Source organism: Melanotaenia boesemani, chromosome 3, assembly GCF_017639745.1.
Source record: "Melanotaenia boesemani isolate fMelBoe1 chromosome 3, fMelBoe1.pri, whole genome shotgun sequence".
Taxonomy (NCBI): domain Eukaryota; kingdom Metazoa; phylum Chordata; class Actinopteri; order Atheriniformes; family Melanotaeniidae; genus Melanotaenia; species Melanotaenia boesemani.
Window position 1 is genome coordinate 12,389,686 of NC_055684.1, and position 17,055 is coordinate 12,406,740.

At 38.6% G+C, this 17,055-nt stretch overlaps 1 protein-coding gene across 3 annotated transcripts in view; it reads right to left on the minus strand.

Moving 5' to 3' along the window:
* ripor3 (RIPOR family member 3) overlaps window positions 1–17,055 on the minus strand; it is a 71,192-nt gene that overhangs the window by 35,759 nt on the left and 18,378 nt on the right. For 2 of the 3 annotated variants that reach the window (XM_041981125.1, XM_041981122.1), the window contains exon 2: window positions 10,356–10,446. The exons of the other annotated variant lie outside the window; for it this stretch is intronic. The gene's annotated coding sequence lies outside the window, so the exon portion shown is untranslated. The remainder of the gene's footprint in view (window positions 1–10,355; window positions 10,447–17,055) is intronic. 3 annotated transcript variants of the gene reach the window in all.

The following is a 17,055-nucleotide window of genomic DNA, read 5'->3' on the forward strand; positions in this document are numbered from 1 at the left end:
AAGAGAGGAATGTTGTACACATCACACTCTCAGACATAAACTATGATTTTTACTTGTACATTACATATCTCCACCTCTCGGCTTGGAAGTCGCAGCCTCTGATTGTGCAAGAAATAACTGAAAAACGGCAGCTACATTATCTGTAAAATACTGATTGAGATAGATATTTATTGCCCCTGTAGAAGCACAGTGAACTTTTGTTGGACCAATGCAGTAGCAGAAAACATTCTGACCCATAAAGCTAAATATGTAATAAATACTTTATAGTTATAAATAATGCACAGTGAAGATGCAACTCCAACATCTCTCAGTAAGACACATTTGTGAACCGACTGTTGTGAATGTAAACAGAAGACACAAGACTTGCTTTACTGACTTTATCTGAGAAAATTTGTCTTAAATTCAGCTGTATTTTTTTGTTTTTCTCAAAAGAAAAAAAAAAAAAAGTACTTTTCTCTCTGTGTTTGTTATAAGGAATTTGGGGATTTCCTGTGAATGACCAAACATCCACCACATGTGGCCATGAAGCAGAGTAGGAACAAAACGATGAGGCGGGGTTGTGGTTGTTTGCATGATAATGAAAGATGTAATAAAGATGCAACATAAAGGGGTCTGGAAAAGGATCTCAAACATGCAGAATGATGCAGAGCAGCAGAACCAGATGAAACCAGAACATCCGGATCAGATTCACGCTTTTGCAGCTGAGACTGCTGTTCTGTTTCTACATTTAAGAGCCAGAGACCATCAGTGTTTCTGCAGGAAAAAAGGAAAACAGCAGAAATCAAGTAAGAACTTAGATGTGACTACAGAGAAAGGGTAAAGATGTCAGAAAGCCAAATTCTTAACTTAACATTTTTTTTCCAACACAATATTAAAACACAGCTACACATTTCAGATGAAATGACCAAAATACATCAAGAACAGGGTCGTGTTTATGCAGAACATTTAAAAACAGCCAAAGCAGGCCAAAGTACTTCATGGTCAATAAACATTTACAACAACGCCATAAAAATTATTTGAGAAAAAAAAAAAAAAAAAAAGAAAAACAATAAACATATATAAAAGGAGATCAAACAATAATAATAATAAAATCATATAACTCAATTCTCAGATTCTTTCCATTTCTATTAAATAATATGATGTTGAACTAACATCCAAACAGCTGTGGCCAGGTGAGAGCCAGATGTTCCCCATCATTCCCTGATTCAGAGCACGCTGAGATAAACTTGAAGCTCCTAGCCTGGGTCCTGCTAGACCTATGCTGTTTATATATCTTTATATGACATTACAATCAGTTGTTATTGAATTGAACTGAATTCTAAAAAGCAAAATTTATTGTGGGCAGGTCTGGACTGGCCCACAGGTGGGGGTGGGATAATGCCCTGAGGCCTGACCATAAAATAATGTGGGGCAACGATTAAAAGAAGACCTACTGCTATATGAAGAAAATGCTGTAAATTTTAGATTACAAACACGTCAGGGTCTGCAAGTGGCTCTCTGGACTTTCCACAATGGCTCTTAACACATGGCTGCAGATGTTAAAGAACTTACAAATGTTTTCTCTTTAAACAGCAACAGTTTAAATATTTCTTTATATATATATAAAATCAAATGTTTATGACAAAGAAAGATGACATTTTCCTGGATTTACTAACAAAAAAGGTACAAAGTCAGCAGGATGAAGTTGTGTGAAGCTGCACAAAAAGATTTGGCCACACATTTCTAACAAATAATTATGAATTAATTAAATTCTATTTTAATATCAGGTGAATTATAACTGTATTTGAATTACAGGGCTCGCTTAGCAGAACAGTTTACTACAAAACAACAAACCTAGATGGGACACCATGTACACCGCTAAATAGACAGACATAAAAAGAGGCAGAACAGTTGATGGTGGTGGTCTGTGTGGCCATTAAATATAATGCAGCTGTACAGCTCAACACTGCACCTGTGGTTTCCGATGATACTAATAATCAATGTAGAAAAATTCGCTACATACACTGTTATAGACATAAATGGCCCTTTGAGGTGCACAATTTGAAATTAAATCTATGCAGACATTGAGCTATTTGTTGTTGCATTAGTAATCCATGGCCACTATTTAATTATTTAATTCCCTTGTGTTAGTAACACATGGCCATGATGAGATTTTTCTTTTAATGTAAGCACACAGGCTCCATAGTTTTTCTAACACCAAATCTATTCTTTTAGTCAGCTTTGAATTACTTTAGCTGTTGCTCTTTTTATTCAAAGAACAGCTGACCTGACCACTGATTAATTGGCTGCTGCTGGAGTGGTTGAGGTGTGAAGACTACGGACTGCTGCTAACTGGAACCAAAACTGCAGCCTCTTTTTCCCTGTGGCTGAAAAAGGAGTGAACATGTACCATAAACATGGCTGAGAACAGGAAAAAGAAAAAGTCAATAAAAAAATCAAAGTTCTAATAACAGGTTTCACTGACGAACAGAGCAAAAAGTATATATGTGGAATGTGAAATAAGGGAGAAACATTCCTCAAGTGATTAAAAAAATTCAAGGGGGACTGAAAGGGAAAAGGCTTCAGTGTGTGTTTGTGTGAAGTGCCTCAGGGGGGTGTCTAGAAAAAAACTGGGGTGAGATCTGGTCTTAAAAAATAACCTTGACCTGTAAGTGATTTAAAAGGTCCCATGTGGTGAAAAGGTGGGAGGTTAGTATGTGTGTGTGTGTCTATGTCTGAGAGAGAGAGAGCATGTAAACATAGAAGGGTCTGGCATGTGTATATGCTTGTGTGCAAATTTGTGTACAATACTTGTGTGTGTATGTGCGTACACTTGCAGTAACACATGATGTTCATGTCCCTAGTGAGGGTCTGTTGCATACTAACAGCTCTGTAGCCACACACACACACAAACACACACACACACACACACACACACACAAACACACACACACACACACACACATACACACACACACACACACACACACACACGCACACACATAAGGAATCAATTTTCTTTTCTCTTCTCCCTTCTTTCTTCCTCTCCATCCCTTGCTGCACATTTCTTTTAAAATGTAAACTTGTTATATTTTCATTGCTAATTTGGATGACAAGTTTTATCTGAGGGGCTGAAACAACTCTGAAATATCTTCTGGGATGTAAACAGTACAGTGTGTGAAGCAACACTTGGCTAAGAACCTTACACATCCGTTTTTGATGCTCTGGGTACCACCTTTAGACACACAGTAAACTACAGCTGTGTCTCCTCAGTTATCCTTCTATGGTTTTGCCTACAGAAAATGCCAAAAGGAGCTTGTTTATTGATAAACACTACTTCTTTGGTGCAAAGAGGATGCAGATAAAAACTTGAGTCCAATCTTGCTGCTTTTCCTTCATTTCCCTCATTTGGTCTTTATCTCTTTGGACCTGACTACTGCTCTGTTGCACATTAAAAGTACTTTCTTAATGTTAGAAAACATAACATACTTTAGCGTACACAATCAAACATATATTTAGTGGAAACCCTCAACAACATCTTTCATGTTGTCACAGCAACAGGTTAACCAGTTCTTGCACTTTGTTCTCAACACTCATCTATGCAGAACTTGCTTCTCATGTTGTGTCTGACAACTATTGTGTGATTGGTCAGTAATTAATATAAAGAAATTCAAAGTGGAAAGTTATGTTTGCTTTCCTGCTGATTTGAAAGGTTCAAAAAAGGTTGAATAGTTTTGAGGAACTGTCCAAGGGGATGAGGAAGTATGAAGATGTATGCCACACATCATGTAAGGTATGCAAAGACAGGAGAGCTCTTTAAGCTTCCAGCCCATGAAACTACCTGGATACCTGGACCTGTTTTTGATTTGCTCGGTTTTTCCTTTATTTGTGTCTTTGCTTACATTTCTGTTTCCCCTCATGTTGGTTATTCTCCTCCCTCCTTTAATTTTCTGTTAGTTGGGAATAAAAATATCTTCCTTCTTGTGTTCAGTCTCCTTTTTCTGATCCTCTGTTTTAAACTCTTTGACTTATCTGATGATTTTCTCTGCTCATTTCCAACCCTCTGGCTTTTAGATCATCTGTGATCATTAGAAGAAAGCCTTAAATTACTTTGATAGGTCTTCAAGGCCTCAGTTTCTACGTAAATCAAATCCATGACTCTAAATCTCGAAATCTTACAATAACAGAGATTCTTGAGCAAGACAAAAGACAGGCAGCGTAGATGTGATACTGTCTTCCATCGAAATGAAAACATTTAGTAAAAAAGTTGTGTTTCAGGTTTTAGATCATCTCTGGCTCTCCTGACCTCTGGCCCAGTCCTAGCTGAAACACGATTGGCTGGCTCATTGGTGGGGGTCAGAGGTCACACATGACTCATGTCCTCTGGAGGGAAGAACTATGTTGTTCTGATCGAAACACACACACAAACACACACTACTTCCTTACAGAGCGTCTGTTTCCTCCAACAGCAGCTTTTCAGAGGTTTGTCTCTGATACTCAACATACAGCAGAGCAGATTCAATCTGAGACTTTTGGAAACGGTGTCAAGGAAAATTTAGGTATTCAAACTTCATTTAAATCTGTGTTGAGGGGTTACAGTGTGCTCATGAGGCTATGCAGGGTGTCAGAGTGACAGCAGACACAGAAACAGATTAAAACATCTGACCGTTCAGTTCTGCTTCTATAGGCTAATTTTTTACCAGTGGGGACAGTTGTGAAGGAAAAGTAAGCAGTTCATGGCTTCTGTAGGGAATAGGACTAGAGTAAAAAAAGAAACGTACCAGCAGTAGGCAAAGCAAGCGGGTGTGGACACAAATTCTCCATCCAGGTTTACAGTTTTATCTTGATCTGCTGACCCGCAACATCACCTCCTCTAATGTTTCGCAGGGTCAGGGAAAAGTGAGGAATGTTTACATCAGCTTTTGTTTCTCTGAGAGAAAGTGAACATCTAAAATTGTCCCAGCAGTTTAATCTGCTGTGATTAAACCTCTTCACCTCACGCTGAGGTTTTGTTATCATTATTATTATTTTACCACTTTTAAGTGGATGAATTAGTAGTGAGTTTGAGTTGTGTTCAAAAGCAGCTTTACAATGATCTACACGTTGAGGACACAGATGAAAACAGTGCCTAAAAGTCTATATAAACTGGAAGACTTCTTAAAAATTCCCTAAAACTGAGGTTGATTTAATTAGTTGTAAATGACAAGTTTACCTCAGGGGACGAATTGAGGCTGATAAGAAAAGAAAGTTTTAGGACCGATTCACTCAGTGCTGGCTGATTGTTAAAGAATTTTTGGCAGTCTTTACTCAGATGGATATCAACGACAAATTGAGACCATTTCCAGCTGGCTGTTAAAACAGCAGTGCCTTTTTTTTTTTTTTTTGACAAAAAGTGACCATATTGGTGTGCCACTGTAGCTCATTTGTCAGAGCACACACACACACACCACACATAGGTTGGGTCTTTGCTGTGGGAGATCTGTGCTCGATTGAAGCTCGGGAAGTTTGCTAGAGCACACATCCATCATCCTTCTGTTCCACATTCCCATGATTGTACCATTGACTTTAAAAAGGTCAAATTACTGATTAAAAAGTGGGAGTCTTGTTAGAGTACCATGCAAATTGTGCAATTGTATCGACTCATTTCATTGCAACAGTCTAAATACAACATACATCTAATTTTAAACTATAGTTTGCAAAGTTACTGGCGGCTTCAGATGTGGAGTAAATACACTTTAAAAAAGACCTTTCTATCAATGATCAACTGATGGGACTTACCTCCTTCCTAAAAATGTGTCTATGTGACAAATGTGCATGCAGAAATACTGTATAAAGTCTGTATTGACATTAGAGAAGCAGAGATCCTTTTCCTCCAATTTTATCTTCTCATTGGGTCCCTGTTGAAAATTTAAAATTATTCCCCTCACATGTATAAAGCTTTTAATGACCAAGCTCCATTGGATCGTAAAGATCTCATATTGGTTCTCAATGGGCATCAAACATTGGTGGTCCTTTTTCACAAATTGCGAGGTCATCTGTGGGCAAAGGCTGGGTTCACCCACATACCAGACTGATGTATTATGTTTCAATAAAGTTCTCAAAAAAAAAAAAAAAAGGAAGGAATACCACAACATTAAAAAACAACACCAACAAAAAAAAGACTTGGGTAAAAGTTGATCTGGATGTGGTGTTGCATGTCCATCTGTGGAGCTGCTGGACAGTCACCATCAAAGAAGAAGCAGTGGTGGGCCGTGGGCCAGCTAGTTAGCTGGCTCACAATAACGTCAACATTTGTGAATCCTCTGATTGGTTGGAACTAAACTGTTACAGCCAAGTTCAACTGGCAAACATGCCTTGTAGAGATTTGCACATTTTAATACATTTGAGTTGGAAGTGTTCGCGACCTTAATGGTTGACAGAGGAGGAGAAATTGATTTGGTCTTGGACATACTAAAACATTGTCAAGACGGACGTTTCCAGAAAAGCTAGACATCGTGAGGAGAGGTTGGCCAACCCCAAAGCTAGGTAGCTAGCAGCCCGGGAAGGGGTTTGTTCGCCACTTCCAGACCAGTGCCTATGTGAGTGGTACCACTGGCTTACAGCCTCTGAGGAGGTTTGCAAATTCTGCTGCTGGGAATGCCTGTTATTTGCAAGTGACTGATTTGGTGTTTGGAGTCACACAGGATTTGCAAACCTGTCTTACCAAGGCAGTGGGGCAACACCAAGCCACAGCGGGTCATTGTAGGCTTACATTCAGAGAACACGATAAAAGAGATGGATCCACAAACAAAAATAAACTATATGAAGCTTCTTTCATTTCTAGCTGAAAACAATGCGGACTTGCACTACCATCTGTCCACTAAGTGTTTTGTGGGACTTCAGGGAGAATACAAAATGATCTGATTAATGCTATTGGTGCTATTGAGAGAGTGGTATCACTTGCTATCTATGTCTCCACTGTGCACATCTCAGTGCAAGGAGAGGGCCAGCACAAGGAGACATTTGTGCACATTACCAGCAACTACACAGCAATTTTCATGACAACATCCTTTGCCAGATAAAGTTTAGATTTCAAGATCATGACCAATTAATATTTCTCTCCCTCCACGACCACCAGCACTTTCAGACATATCGGAAAACGCTCCTGCATGCAGTCTTTTCCAACTTGACGCAGAGCCATGGAACACAATTTGATCTGTCCTGTTTAAAAACAGAGTTGACTGTGATGGATGCTATAACAGACTTGGAAGGAAAATGTCCCACTGATTTCCTACAACAAAAACAATCTGAGTGAGAGCATGCTACAACTGTACAGACTGGCATTTGTTGCTGTGACAATACCCACAGTACATCCACTGCCACCGTCGAGTAGACATTCTCTGCCCTCAAGAGAATAAAAACGCATGCCAGGAATACGACTGGATAGTCGCCTCGCAGCCTTGGTCTCCATAAGAAATCCATAGAAATGGATTTACTGTTGGAACTGAAAAACAAAGATCACCTCTATGAACGCATCACTGAAGTCTTCCTGCACAATGGAAAAAGGATGGATTTTGTTTATAGGTAATCAGCATTTTTGGTGAGTGTGATGTTTTTATTATTTTTTTTTAGGTTTTTGTCAAGTCATTAGATAAATATTGATTACAAACTGTAATGTACGTGGCACAGTTGCGGTTGTAGAGTGGTTTGGCGTTGTCTTAACTGGGTCTCTTGCTTTACTGATAATGGTATAAACTTTCAACATGCGAAATGCCTCTCTTTGTATTGCGAGGGCTTGTTATATTATATTTTTGTGTTGGATTGATGGTTTATATCATTACAACATGAAAGTGGTGGTATTAAGAAATAGTTTAAGTCAAGTATAGCTTTCTCCACCTGGATCTCCTGGAGCCAGTTGTTCAAAAGATTTAATCTTTAAACCATGATTCTGGATCAGGGTGATCCAGTCCAGTGCTGCTTTGAACAACCAGGATTAAAGTAAAATGGATTACATGGTCCTTAATCATTAAAAATGGGATTGAGATTTTACCACATTTTCTTCCTGAAATCCGGCTTGAAATCCCACCCCTGTTGGGATCAGATCTGTTTTCTTGGATCAAAGTTATCCAAATCCTCAAAAGTTTTGAACAACACAAACTGAAGGCTTTATCCAGATCACAACTAGGATTGGATTACATAATCCAATCTGATTTCAGAATCCTTCCTTCCCTTTTGAACAACCCATTTTCAAGATTTGATCCAATCCGATAACCAAAATTCGATCGGGTTACGTTTGAATAACTGGCCCCTACAGATGAAGATGGTAGGTTGACTACAGACAACCCGTTGAATATAAAGTTCATATTGGCTAATTTAGGTCAATTAAACACTGGAATAATTCACTTAGTGTAAAACGTAAATTCAACTGCTTTTTTATGTTGCCTAGTAACTTCTTAAAATTTTTATAGATAATTTATGTAAGCTTGTGTTGACATCCTAACATCTTATGAAATTTGCTCAGTTGTGGTTATAATAGAACCAGAAAACTTAACCACCAACTTTCAGCACCAAACCTTTAAGCTGTTTATGTTTACGTCTGCAGAGTAAAGTCTACTTTTGTTCTGGTTAAACTGATTAAATTAATCACTGTCCAGTTTGCCAGAAAGCACTGAGGTTCAGACACTCCAGAGCGTAACTGGAGCCAGAACCTGAACATGACCAGAACCTTTGCATTGGTTCACATTGGTTCTGAAACAAACCCAAGACTGCATAAACCTCATTTTGCTCCATTGTTAACTTGCAGTGAACAAGACGGCTGAAGGGAAGGTATTTCTGTTTTTGGTTCTGGCCAATCAATGAGCCAGATTTTCTTTTTTCTCCGGCTTTTTCTTTGGTAGAAGTTGTTTTGAGCAATAGCAGTTGTTGTAACTGTGCATTGTTGTCCAGGTGGTTTGGTCCACTTGAGTAAAATGCAGTGTGGAAGCAAATCAAGCCAAATGAAGGTGTGACTTTTTTTCAGCATTCTCTGAACAATCAAAGCCAAACCCCCTTTTTGTGATGTGATTGATTAGCAGATTGTTAGATCAAGCTAGACAGAACAGAAACGCTGGACATAAGGCTGGAAATGGGTGACATCATGGCAGCTAAGCCTGCCTCTGTTTAACAGTATATGAATACACAGACGAAGCCACAGAAGCTGCTTTTGCTATCGTTCACCGCATTCTTTAAAAGTGACAGCAGCTGAAATGGATGGAGTTAGTGTCATCGTTGTCTTTGACAGCTCAAAGCATCATGAAGAAAAAAGGATGACATCTTGTTTTCATTACTGCCAATCAGAGCTGGAGCCAACAGATACACATGACTTCTCCAGAGCCATTTGACCTGGGAATGAGCCAGCTGAAAGCATCCCTATTCTTAAGACTAAAGCCATATGTTAGTGGGTGTTTGTGCATTTTCTGTCTAGTGAGAACGAGGATTAATGCAGACATTAGTGCTTGCTTAATTTAAAATAACTTTATTAGAATGGCACAAAACTATTTGAAATCCCATAATGCTTTATCTTCTGTGTGTAAACAACAGTGTGCTGCATATGTAGAGAAAAAGGTAAAAGAGACCCTGGAGGTTCCACTTCTGCTACAGGATATCATGTAAAATGATTATGAGAAAGGAGGGAGATCGTGTGGCAGCAGTTGTCATCTTTGTATTTTCTCTGCTGCTTTTTTAATATTCTGTCTCTGCCTCCCTTTAACCGTCCCATCTGCAGTCTTAGCATGTCTTAGCACATGAGTTCTGTACTCTGACTTATTTTCATTTATCACTCTGGGCAGACTTCTCTCGTTGCTTGGATTCATCCACATCCCCATCGCCCTGCTGTGTATTGTGTTATGTACTCTGTACTCTGTGTGTTTAGGCTGAGCCAGGGAAAAGATTAAAAGACTCTACAGTAACAGAATCTCTTAATTCTATTTACATAAACTCTTTTACTCACAGGGTATATCTGTATCTTCCTGAGAAGATACAAATATCTCGGCTCACACATCACACACTCGACTTGGCTTTCCTGTGTTCTCAAAAGATACAAACGTCTTTCCAACAGTTGTGCGTAAGCATAACACTGCACAAACATAGTCATCTTTTTCTTTGGAAGATGATGAACATCTTCCTGCAGCACACATTCACACTGACCTCTGTGCGCAAGTCTTAAAAATAATCTTTATCTGATTATATTGGTCAATAAACAGCTCAGAGTGAAAAAATGTGAGCAATGTAGTGATAACTTTGGCATCCAGATGTAGATTAAACCCAGGCTGTTTGTGTTTATTGGAGAATGTCCAGACTTTCAGCATCCAGAGGCAAGACTAACTGGTCCTGAATCAGTCAAAGCTTTTTGCTCTTACCTTGTTCTTCTGCTCTGTCTGATTGAAACATCAAAGCTGTGACGATGTCAGGGTTCAGATGGCGACTGTGTCAAATCATCTTCACACAACGCTGAAACAGTAACAAATTTAGATAAAGTTGGTTGTTTTCTGCTCAAAGAAATCTCACAGTAAAATCTGCTTACATCACATCTCTATGTTAAAACATTTTTAATAATTTTTATCTGGTCTGGTCAATGCATGTAAATTTTTTATTTTTTTTTAAATGGTTTAAGTGTAAATCAGGGTTCAAATAACAAAGGGGCTTTTAGGGGATCCTTGTTTGTCATGCATAATCAAAATAATCATTGAATAAGGACCAGAAAGTACTTTTAACAACCACAAAAAACAAGCAAATTAAGTGTTCCCTGGGCATCGTGCTGAAACCTAAGTCAGTAGCAGCCACAGCAGCCTGGGCTCTTTAACTGTTTTTATTAGTTTTCCACTGTAACAAACTTGCCACTGATCCATTCAATAACACACCAATGGTTAGAGTTAGAGACAGAGTGCAGCGTTACTAGGCATGGTCGCAAAATGAATCAATGCAAAATCATGTCAAATATTAAAGAAATATATTCAGGAAATTTAGTGTAATAAATGAGTAAACATACAACACTCTTAAATTAATGCTTAATTTATTCATAGTTTAAGAAATGATCATCATGGCAGTCAAAACAAAATGTAACCTGAAATCTGACTTTTTTTTATGTGATCTGGTGAAATTAATCCAGTTTCACCAGAAAACACACAACAGGTACTTTTGTTCACATCCCCAAAACGTAACACAGTCACTGACAATTCTTATAAACTTATATTAGAACTGCAACTCATGAAAAGTAAAGTGTGCAAAGCCTAACCATGATTATTTTTTTAACTCCAAACCCAGACATTCCAGAGTGACAGTGAAGTAGAAAAAAAAGATATGAATGTTAGAGAAATCCATAGATTGACAACTCCCAACATCATCTCCTTTATCCTGATTTTTGTGACCAAACCAACAGTACTGCACTGCACAACAGCCCTGAGCAAGAACATGATGTCTTATACAGTGAGACAATAAGCATCTACGTCTATGTCAGCTTTCAGTGGAGGAAGGAACATTTAGAGCAGCGATTACCAACCTTTTTGAAGCCCAAGACCCCTTACCTTAGGAGTAAAACCCAATACATACAAACCCTAACCATGTTACTGACTCAAAAATGGACCTTTTTTATTTTCTTGGCTTTCTAATCAGTTGATAAAATCTGACTTTGTAGTGGTCAGTGAATGCAGCAAACATTACACATGCCATTTCTTTATGATGCTTGATACCTGATTGATTTTAAAAGTTGGATTTTCAAATAAAAAAAAAAAGATCATTTAGTTAATTTCTAAGTGATGTTTCGACCAGCGTGTCCTTGAATACACCTTGTGGTGAAATTTGGACACATCGTCAGTGATGCTCCCGGGGTCATTGGGTGTTTTGAGTCTTGCATCAGAGACCCTCACCCGGGCGACCCAGCCGGAGGTGATCTGGATCCAACTTGTGTCCAGGTATGTCACATGTCCCCCCTCCTTGAGGCCGTTTTAGCAGCTTCCAGGTTGTTCTTGATGGCTCTTCACCTGTGCAACCCACAAATCTCTAAGAGTCTCAAGACTCGGTGTAAAGACTGGTCTGCAAAGCCCCTGCAATCCACTTCAACAGGCTCAAAGCACGCCTTCCACCCACTCCTCCAGCACCCGGCTACCAGATCAGCATCCTCTTTCTTTCCTGGGCTTCTTCCATTCACTGTTCCCAGCAGACAGCTAGAGTAACACCACCTGCATGCTTGCTGTGGACATCAAGACCATGTCTGGTCAGGGAGACGTCACTGCAATGGTCTCTGGGAACCTCAGCTGCCTGCCTAGGTCAACCAGGAGCTGTTAGTCACTTGTTGATGTGAGCACCCCACCTTGGGTCTTTTTGGGGGCTGAGGCTTAGCATAGACAAAAGCACTTGGATACTTAGATGGATGTTGTTGCTTCCTGATGTTAATGCCAGTACATATGGTGTTTGCTACTGCCTTAAGGACCTGGTTGTGGCGCAGGGTTAGGAGTTAGCCTGCTCGCACTTGGGAGGGGCCGTGACTTTTCAGGTGTAAAACTCATTTTTGCCCCAGTGATGAGCTGTTTAGGCCTTTAAAAAGCCATCTGCATCCAGTCACTGAGGATGCAGTAACAGTGAGGTCACTCTAATTAATGGTTGTCGGGTGCCAGATCTGAACAGTGGACCACTGCACTCCACTTCAGCCGATTTCAAGAACATGTTCATGGCCATTGCAAACAGGGACAAAGAGATTTTGCAGCTGGTGATAATGTACTTCTGTAGGCGATGCCACTCCGATGTTGATGTCTGAGAGAACACCCTGAGACTGAAGTTATTATAGTTGTCAAGGATGAGATTTTGAATCTCTGGGACGTGGTATTTGCTCAGGCCAATTTCACTAGCTTGTGTAGTAGCGATTCATAAACATTTACAAGGTCTAACCACAGCATTGCCAAGGTCCCTTTGTCCTATTGTGCCTCTCTGATCAGCTACGTTACCACCTCTTTGTGTTTGATAAATCCTATAATGCCTGGGAGCCTGGGACCCCCCCCTTCCCCTCTGTACTGAGGTGTCATTAAAGGTGTTCTATAGGAGAAATCTCACTGTGGAATATTTTCCATGAAGACTGGAGCAAACTCACTGCCAAATATATTGAAAAGCTATGTGCAGTGTTTTGAGGAGATTACTAAGGATATGACATTGACAGTGCTGTGCAAATTTCTTCATCCAACTCCAACCCTCATTTGTATAAATTTCTTCCAAGCAGCCAGACCTTTGTGTAATCTTTCAAAATGGTCTTGAGCAATAGTTCTTCAGGCTCTGTGAAGGTCTACTGAGTTTTTCTTTGACCATGTTCTGCTTTGAGCTGATTTTTAGTTCCGTACTTGCACATAACCATTTTCAAAGGAATGTGTTTTTGTTTAATCCACTTAACAATGACCTATGACTCATTCATGCATGAAAAGGGATGAATATGAGATGATCCACTCTGAGAAACTGACACAGATAATTCAGATCCATACTGCTCAGGTCTGCTTAGGTATTTGTCAGTATCACCTTCACATCTGAGCTGCTGTCTTTTTCCGAATGGAAACTGTAAATTCATTCACTCCACATGCTTTTGTGTGTGTCTCAATCTGAAGCACACATATTCATGATCTGTGCTGCTCTTTTTCTGTGTGACTTACAAAGTTTCTTTGGTCCTCAAAACGGAGAAGAAATGAGTCATTTTTCCTCTCTGTCATTGGTCTCCCTAAGCTGCATGTTTGCAGAAATAACTGACAGATAGAGACTCAAACCTCTTGGTTCATTTTCTTTTTGTTTTTCCTCTGTGATGTGAACAGGATGTGGGGACTGGAAGAAGAGGAGGAAGAAAAACTTCTGGGTTTGTAATCAAAGAAATTCTCAATGGTCTTCAACACTATTTAACCTGAGCATTAAGTATGCTGAACACAAAAAATAAATTCAGAAATAAAATCATTCAAACATTTAAAGGCTTACTTTTTCTACTTATTCTATCTTGATCCATGGTTCGTAAACAACAAAAACCTATGTGGGAAATCAAAATTCTTCTGCAGTTAAAAGTTTGCATCAGTAAGCAATGATTCAATGTTATTTTGCATATTTTCATTACAACGCAGACATCCAACTACTAAATAGCATTATTCATCGTTTATCCAAACTAAGTGTCTGAAGTCAGATGTCCAGTTTGTCATTGATGAACGGAGCAGAAGTGAAGCCCAGCATTTAAGCCAATATATGACAAAGGAATAACAACAGTTTTGCTGGTGTATTAACCAGTATTTGGTGTAGTATTTTAATGTCTTGGACCAGTTAAATAAGACTTGTAACAGGTTTTTGCCCAAAAGAGGGATCAGTACCAGCTGTATGCAGCTAAATTGCAAAACAGGGAGGTGTAAGAATTTAAGACTAAATCAGCCAGTCAAGTAATTTCTATCAGTTATATTATTAAAATGAAGCTGGTTCCAAGTGACAGCTATGAAGCAAGTCTTAATTCGTTAAATGTCTGCTCATGTCTGCTCACATTGGTGGGAAGGATCAAGAATTGATGAAAGCAGGTGGAGATGTGTAATTTGTAGAACAGTATAAATGCTGGATCGAAACCACACAAATGTCCTAACGACTGTACCACACTCATGACCCTCCTGAGACGCTCATATGACAGCTGCAGGTCTGTAAGGTTTTATTTGCCCATGTGCTGCAGGCATCAGATTGTTGATGTAAGACATTAACAGATTCAACAGAAGCTTGAGGAGAAGATGCTAAAAGCATATGTTTGATATGATATCTGGGGGTCCTGCTGCATTTTACCTGGATTTGTCTCCTAAAGTTTGTCTTAAAACCAGTTCAACTTCCAGAACTGGATTAAGTCTATATTAATTACATAAAAAAAGACAAAACAAACAAAAACAGGAAACAGAACTAGGATCTGTACCTACTCTGAAGTGACTCTTGGCCATGTATCTGCACGTTTACAGCTCCAACCCATTCAGCAGTTCCACTTGTGTTGCAGCAAAAATCCTCTTAAACAGAAAGCTGATGATGCGCTCATCTTCATCAAAAAATGTATTCATTCAGTGAATATAACTAATGTGTCATCCCGAAGACTCAAGACATATCTGCTTTTTATGTTGAGCAGTAATATCTGATCATAATCACATGTAATTACAAAATATGAAGCCAAACATATTTCATGTTTTTCTAATGTCAATTAAAAGTCGTAGATTACAAAATGGTTGTGATCAGTGAATGAAATCATTGTTTAGATATGGAGTTTGCATCCAAACTAAGCCTTTAGTTGTTGCATGAGCCTTTAAACACGTGGCACTTAGTGATTATTTGTGTGATGATTTGACTAAAATGGAGACCATTGTACATACAGCACAACCTATAACTGTTGAACTCTGCCATCTTTTTATTATTGTTCAAATTTTAAGATTGAAGATTACAGTGCATTACTACCACTTACTACACTGCTGATAGATGGGAAGTGTGTTGTTCATTTCATTTTAATATTGGGCTAAAGCTTAGAGTAATTCTGTTTATTTTTATTTTTATCGTCATATATCTCGGCATTCACCATATTCATGCATTTGTTTCGATTTTATTCGGAGCTATAAGCAAGTTCAGCTTTCTGTAGGTGTGTGGTTAAAAAAAAAAAAAAAAAAAACACCTGAAGAAGACGACAGACGTCTAATGTATGCTGAAACATGTCTGATGCTCCACCAGCATCTCAGCATCTTTTCACATCACAACAAAGAAAAAAAAAAAAACATTTTAACCTTTGAAAAAAAAGAAAAAATTGATGACTCTAATGGGATTACAGTAGTTATTTTAAAACCAGATCCAGTTGGAAGAGCCTGATGGTTTTACCAGATCATAAAGGATGCAGGGGGATTAGAGTACAGAGGGGTCTTTAAGTTGTAAATGCAGTTTAGGGTTCTCATAACTTTAAAGTACTGCCTGAAAGTAACTTAAAGGATCTGCAAAGATAACTGGTTAAACTGGGATCATTAGAAAAAATGTGATATTGTTCATTATATTAATTCTACAGTATAATGTAAAGTCTATTTGAGGCTAAATTATTTTAAACTATTATATTAATTATTATTTTTTAACCTTAACAGATGAAAATCCTCAAAATCTCCAAGTTTATGTTAAGTGTGAGATGAATTAAACCCTATAGTGTTACTCTTGCCTTATGAAAGGTTTCTTACACACTCATTAATTCACCTACAGCTAAACAAACAAATAAGGATCATAGCGGGAAGTTTGAGTGTGTGTTTTGTATGTGATACCAGAGGCCCTGCAGAGATGGACTCTAAGAAAAATGTCTATAGAAAAACAGAATGTCCTGGCAGAAAATTACCAGGAAATTTTACTTGTATAGACACGCTAATACAAAAATGGAAAATTCTGTACTTTCATAGTACACATCCTTATTACATTCACAGATTGATACCACACTGAGCAAAAGATACAGCTGTTTAATCAAATGAAAAGATTTGTTTGAATTAGTAACAAGTGACTGATTTAAGTTAATCCAAGACAGTTTATTAAATTCTTATCCTGCACCTTTTCTTCTTCCAGTGAAACTCATAGATTAAAGGCAGGGGTGGGGGTGGGGGTCACTTTCTGTAGTGTCCATCATACTCATGGTGCCAACGTCATCTAAATGTAAACTCAACACAGAAAGCACGTTACTCAGTTTTCGAGTAACAATGACAAAACGTTAAATCCCTGCTGAATATGTATGTCCCATGAGCCGTTCATTGATGACTCCAGAACACAGGACTCTAGATATGTTTAGGTTTGAGAAGAAATTCTTGTCCCCAAAGAAACAGAGATGAAGAAAATGCAAATAAAACTACTGAGAGAAGTTAAAACAGAAAATTCTTTCATACTTTTATGGTACATTTGGCCCGATTTTTATGGCCTTTTCTTATAGTGTAAAGGCCGGAGGGTTTATTCCAGCAAACAACTTCTATTTTAACACACGCAAACACACTCGGCCTCATCCTGAATCCTTCTGTTTTGCTTCATATTCATCCCTGAAAAGTCTGAGGTGCGCTCTGTGCTGATTATCAGTGCTACAAC